We start from the raw sequence: 7384 nt of genomic DNA, 5'->3' as shown, positions 1-7384 counted from the left end.
TGATAGTTGGCGAGACAACTTCATGGAGACACGACGATGGAGATCATGGTCTCATGCCGTTGACGATGATGATCATGGAGCCCCAAAGATGGAGATCAAAAGGAGCAAAATGATATTGGCCATATCATATCACTATTTGATTGCATGTGATGTTTATCATGTTTATGCATCTTATTTGCTTAGAACGACGGTAGTAAATAAGATGATCCCTCATAATAATTTCAAGAAAGTGTTCCCCCTAACTGTGCACCATTGCGAAAGATCATTACTTCGAAGCACCACGTGATGATCGGGTGTGATAGATTCTAACCTTCACATACAACGGGTGTAAGCCAGATTTACACACACGAAACACTTAGGTTGACTTGACGAGCCTAGCATGTACAGACATGGCCTCGGAACACAAGAGACCGAAAGGTCGAACATGAGTCGTATAGTAGATACGATCAACATGAAGATGTTCATCGATGATGACTAGTCCGTCTCACGTGATGATCGGACACGGCCTAGTTGACTAGGATCATGTATCACTTAGATGACTAGAGGGATGTCTATCTGAGTGGGAGTTCATCAAATAATGTGATTAGATGAACTTAATTATCATGAACATAGTCAAAAGGTCTTTGCAAATAATGTCGTAGCTTATGCTTTAGTTCTATTGTTTAAGATATGTTCCTAGAGAAAATTTAGTTGAAAGTTGACAGTAGCAATTATGCAGACTAGGTCCATATACTGAGGATTGTCCTCATTGCTGCGCAGAAGGCTTACGTCCTTAATGCACCGCTCGGTGTGCTAAACCTCGAACGTCGTGTGCGGATGTTGCGAACATCTGACATACACGTTTTGATGACTACGTGATAGTTCAATAATGTTAAACGGTTTAGAATTGAGGCGTTGAAGAAATTTTAGAAACGTCGCGGAACATATGAGATGTTCCAAGGGCTGAAATTGGGATTTCAGGCTCGTGCCCATGTCAAGAGGTGTGAGACCTCCGACAAGCTTCTAAAGCCTGCAAACTAAGGGAGAAAAGTTCAATCATTGAGCATGTGCTCAGATTGTCTGAGTACTACAATCGCTTGAATCAAGTGGGAGTTATCTTCCAGATGAGATAGTGATGGTTCTCCAAAGTCACTGCCACAAAGCTACTAGAGCTTCGTGATGAACTATAACATATCAGGGATAGATATGATGATCCTTGAGCTATTCGCAATGTTTGACACCGCGGAAGTAGAAATCAAGAAGGAGCATCAATTGTTGATGGTTAGTGAAACCACTAGTTTCAAGAAGGGCAAGGGCAAGAAGGGATACTTCATGAAACGACAAATCAGTTGCTGCTCTAGTGAAGAAACCCAAGGTTGAACCCAAACCCGAGACTAAGTGCTTCTGTAATAAGGGGAACGGTCACTGGAGCAGAATTACCCTAGATACTTGGTAGATAAGAAGGCAGGCAAGGTCGACAGAAGTATATTGGATATACATTATATTAATGTGTACTTTACTAGTACTCCTAGTAGCACCACGGTAATAGATACCGGTTCGGTTGCTAAGTGTTAGTAACTCGAAATAAAAGGCTACGGAATAAACCAAGACTAGCTAAAGGCGAGGTGACGATATGTGTTGGAAGTATTTCCAAGGTTGATGTGATCAAACATCGCATGCTCCCTCTACCATCGGGACCGGTGTTAAACCTAAATAATTGTTATTTGGTGTTTGCGTTGAGCATAGTCATGATTGGATTATGTCTATCGCAATACGGTTATTTGTTTAAGGAGAATAATGGTTACTCTGTTTATTTGAATAATACCTTCATTGGTCTTGCACCTAAAATGAATGGTTTATTGAATCTCGATCGTAGTGATACACATATTCATGCCAAAAGATATAAGATAGTAATGATAGTACCACATACTTGTGTCACTGCCATTTGAGTCATATTGGTATAAAACGCATGAAGAAGCTCCATGTTTGATGGATCTTTGGACTCACTCGTTTTTGAAAAAAAGATTGAGACATGTGAACCATGTCTATTGGTATGTACGCATGAAGAAACTCCATGCAGATGGATCGTTTGGACTCACTTGATTTTGAATCACTTGAGACATGCAAATCATACCACATGGGCAAGATGACTGAAAAGCCTCGTTTTCAGTAAGATGGAACAAGAAAGCAACTTGTTGGAAGTAATACATTTTGATGTGTGCAGTCTAATGAGTGCTGAGGCACGCAGTGGATATCGTTATGTTCTTACTTCACAGCTGATTTGAGTAGATGCCGAGTATATTTACTTGATGAAACACAAGTCTGAATTATTGAAAGGTTCAAGTAATTTCAGAGTGAAGTTGAAGATCGTCGTGACAAGAGGATAAAATGTCTATGATATGATCATAGAGATGAATACCTGAGTTGCGAGTTTGGTACACAATTAAGACATTGTGGAAATTGTTTCATAACTAACACCGCCTGGAACACCATAGTGTGATGGTGTGTCCGAACATCATAGATGCACCCTATTGGATATGGGGCATACCATGATGTCTCTTATCGAATTACCACTATCGTTCATGGGTTAGGCATTAGAGACAACCGCATTCAATTTAAATAGGGCACCACATAATTCCGTTGAGATGACACCGTATGAACTATGGTTTAGAGAAACCTAAGCTGTCATTTCTTGAAAGTTTGGGGCTGCGACGCTTATGTGAAAAAGGTTTCATCCTGATAAGCTCAGACCCAAAGCGGATAAATACATCTTCATAGGACACCCAAAACAGTTGGGTATACCTCCTATTTCAGATCCGGAAGCAAAAGTGATTGTTTTTAGAAACGGGTCCTTTCTCGAGGAAAGGTTTCTCTTGAAAGAATTGAGTGGGAGGATGGTGGAGACTTGATGAGGTTGTTGAACCATCACTTCAACTAGTGTGTAGCAAGGCACGGGAAGTTGTTCCTGTGGCACCTACACCAATTGAAGTGGAAGCTGATGATAGTGATCATGAAACTTCGGATCAAGTCACTACCGAACCTCGTAGGTCGACAAGGACGCATACTGCTTCGGAGTGGTACGGTAATCCTGTCTTGGAGGTCATGTTGCTAGACAACAATGAACCTACGAGCTATGGAGAAGCGATGGTGGGCCCGGATTCCGATGAATGGCTCGAGGCCATAAAATCCGAGAGAGGATCCATGTATGAAAACAAAGTGTAGACTTTGGTAGAACTACTCGATGGTCGTAAGGCTGTTGAGTATAGATGGATTTTAAAAGGAAGACGAACAATGATGGTAAGTGTCACCATTAAGAAAGCTCGACTTGTCGTTAAGATGTTTTCCGACAAGTTCAAGGAGTTGACTGCGATGAGACTTTCTCACTCGTAGCGATGCTAAAGAGTCTGTTGGAATTATATTAGCAGTTACTGCATGATTTATGAAATCTTGCAGATAGGATGTCAAAACATTGTTTCCTCGATGATATTCTTGAGGAAAGGTTGTATGTGATACAACCAAAAGGTTTTGTCAATCCTAAAAGATGCTAACAAGTATGCAAAGCTCCACCAATCCTTCTAAGGACTGGAGTAAGCATCTCAGAGTTGGAATATATGCTTTGATAAGATAATCAAAGATTTTGGGTTTATACAAAGTTTATGAGAAACTTATATTTCCAAAGAAGTGAGTGGGAGCACTATAGAATTTCTGATGAGTATATGTTATTAACATATTGTTGATCAGAAATGATGTAGAATTTCTGGACAACATATAGGGTTATTTGAAAAGTGTTTTTCAATGGAAAACCTGGATTAAGCTACTTGAACATTGAGCATCAAGATCTATAAGGATAGATAAAAAACGCTTAGTAGTACTTTCAAATAAATACATACCGTGACAAGATTTTGAAGGAGTTCAAAATAGATCGGCAAAGAAGGAGTTCTTGGCTGTGTTATAAGGTGTGAATATTCAGTAAGACTCAAGACATGACCACGGCATAAGAGAGAGAAAGGACAAAGGTCGTCCCCTATGCTTCAGACGTAGGCTCTATAGTATGCTATGCTGTGTACCGCACCTGAAGTGTGCCTTGCCATGAGTCAGTCATGGGGTACAAGAGTGATCCAGGAATAGATCACAGGACAGCGGTCAAACTTATCCTTAGTAACTAGTGGACTAAGGAATTTTCTCGATTATGGAGGTGGTAAAAGAGTTCGTCGTAAAGGGTTACACCGATGCAAACTTTGACACTAATCCGGATTATTCTGAGTAGTAAACCGGATTCGTATAGTAGAATAGTTATTTGGAATAGCTCCAAATAGAGCGTGGTAGCTGCATCTACGAGATGACATAGAGATTTGCAAAGCACACACGGATCTGAAAGGTTCAGATCCGTTGACTAATAACCTCTCTCACAAGCGAGATATGATCAAACCCCATGGGTGTTGATTCATTACAATCACATAGTGATGTGAACTAGATTATTGACTCTAGTGCAAGTGGGAGACTGTTGGAAATATGCCCTAGAGGCAATAATAAAATGGTTATTATTGTATTTCCTTGTTCATGATAATTGTCTATTATTCATGCTATAATTTATTGACCGGAAACCGCAATACATGTGTGAATACATAGACCACAACATGTCCCTAGTGAGCCTCTAGTTGACTAGCTCGTTGATCAACAGATGGTCATGGTTTCCTGACCATGGACATTGGATGTCATTGATAACGGGATCACATCATTAGGAGAATGATGTGATGGACAAGACCCAATCCTAAGCATAGCACAAGATCGTGTAGTTCGTTTGCTAAAAGCTTTTCTAGTGTCAAGTATCATTTCCTTAGACCATGAGATTGTGCAACTCCCGGATATCGTAGGAATGCTTTGGGTGTGCCAAACGTCACAACATAACTGGGTGGCTATAAAGGTGCACTACGGGTATCTCCGAAAGTGTCTGTTGGGTTGGCACAAATCAAGACTGGGATTTGTCACTCCGTAAGACGGAGAGGTATCTCTGGGCCCACTCGGTAATGCATCATCATAATGAGCTCAATGTGACTAAGTAGTTAGTCATGGGATCATGCATTACGGAACGAGTAAAGTGACTTGCTAGTAACAAGATTGAACGAGGTATTGGGATACCGATGATCGAATCTCGGGCAAGTAACATACCGATTGACAAAGGGAATTGCATACGGGATTGCTTGAATCCTTGACATCGTGGTTCATCCGATGAGATCATCGTGGAACATATGGGAGCCAACATGGGTATCCAGATCCCGCTATTGGTTATTGACGGGAGAACGTCTCGGTCATGTCTGCATGGTTCCCGAACCCGTAGGGTCTACAAACTTAAGGTTCGGTGACGCTAGAGTTGTTATGGGAAATAGTATGTGGTTACCGAAGGTTGTTCGGAGTCCCAGATGAGATCCCGGACATGACGAGGAGCTCCGGAATGGTTCGGGGGTGAAGATCGGTATATTGGACGAAGGGTATTGGAGTTCGGAATTGTTCCGGGCGTACCAGGTGATGACCAGTGTGTCCGAAAGGGGTTTCAAAGGCCCCAGCAAGCGTTGTGGGGCCTTATGGGCCAAGGGGAGAGGGCACATCAGCCCACTAAGGGGATGAGCGCCCCTCCCACCCCATCTCACGTAACCAGGAGAGGTGGGGGCGCCACCCCTAGGGCAGCCGCCCCTCCCGGCTTGGGGGCAAGTTTCCTAGGGGGTGGGGGCGCCCAAACCCATCTAGGGTTTCCCCTGTGGCCGCCGCCCCTCCCCTAGGGAACCCTAGGGCTCCTCCCCCTCCTCCCTTCCCCCTATATATAGTGAGGGAGAGAGAGGGCAGCCGCACCCTTCCCCTGGCGCAGCCCTCTCCCTCCTCCAACACCTCCTCCTCCGTAGTGCTTGGCGAAGCCCTGCCGGAGAACCACGAGCTCCATCACCACCATGCCGTCGTGCTGTCGGAGTTCTCCCTCAACTTCTCCTCTCCCCTTGCTGGATCAAGAAGGAGGAGATGTCCCCGGGCTGTACTTGTGTTGAACGCGGAGGCACCGTTGTTCGGTGCTTAGATCGGATTCGGCCGCGATCTGAATCGCTTCGTGAACGACTCCATCGACCGCGTTCTTGTAACGCTTCCGCTTAGCGATCTTCAAGGGTATGAAGATGCACTCCCTCTCTCTCTCGTTGCTAGTCTCTCCATAGATTGATCTTGGTGATGCGTAGAAAATTTTGAATTTGTTGCTACGTTCCCCAACACAACACTACTCATGTCTTGTAACGTGTGGAGATATTCTATAGGCACCATGTTTCCTGTCCCAGGAGCTAGGACCAATGATAGGCAAAGCAAAACCCATGACCTATCAATGGTCTCGTCATCGTCGCCATCCGCTTTTGATAGAACAACTATTGTAGTGGCTATTAGAGCCCTATCACCATCCAAATACACATCTCAGAAATCTGCTTTGCCCCTCTTGCCGAATTCTACCAGCCTGCTACCAGATGGAACATTGAAAACCTTCTTAACCATCTCTTTTGTGAAGTGTATTTTCTTGCGATCATTAATCCCGGGTAAAAACATATAAAAAGTAGAAAATCAGTAGATGTCGCGAAGAAAGAAAAGTGCTATCCAATAGATAGAAAACAGAAAAAGACATGGTTTAAATAAGGTACTGAAAAGAAACATACTTGAGCAGACGCTTCTTAGTGTCAATCCTCATAACTATGAAATTGACAAGCCCTTCTGGGAGAGGAAGCAAAGGAGAGATGTGCAACAAATCCCCAAAGCTAGACTTGCTTAGTACATCTGTTTTCTTCCCTTGGATGGAATTGGCTATGTCGCACAGCCGCTTTGCTGACCATCGAGTTTGGTAGATGGGCATGCTGCGAAACAAAAACAAAGAGTAAGCTATGAACATTCATATATATGCAAAAAGGAGGCTATGAGCATGCATATATCCTAGTAGTTGCCACATAAAAAGCTATGAAGCTATAGGAAAGCAAGTACAAAAGTTCAGAAGAATAAAATCATGAAGCAACAGGCAATCCACTACAAAATTCAGATAAAAGAGCTACGAGCTCCAGGAAAACCAAGTACAACTTTAATCCTGCAGCTCCCACTGCTCATGCGTCCATTTGAAAACAAACAAACTATAATGAACTCAAACAAATGCAACACCAGCAAGCTCTCACAACTCTCACCCATGTTGTTCTTCATAGACAATGGCCGAAATAATGTAACTCAAACAATGATTTAAAATGATGCTACAAAATGTTACAAAACCCTGAATGATAGACATATGCTGAACATTATTTACAACAAAAATGGTTCTGTCATTTCTGAAATTCAATACCAAACATGATGCTACAGGCAATCCACTGACATTTCTGGAACACATATGCTAATCTATGAT

This window comes from Triticum dicoccoides, chromosome 6B, assembly GCF_002162155.2.
Source record: "Triticum dicoccoides isolate Atlit2015 ecotype Zavitan chromosome 6B, WEW_v2.0, whole genome shotgun sequence".
NCBI lineage: Eukaryota > Viridiplantae > Streptophyta > Magnoliopsida > Poales > Poaceae > Triticum > Triticum dicoccoides.
The sequence above is the reverse complement of the archived record's forward strand: the minus strand, read 5'-3'. Positions refer to the sequence as shown.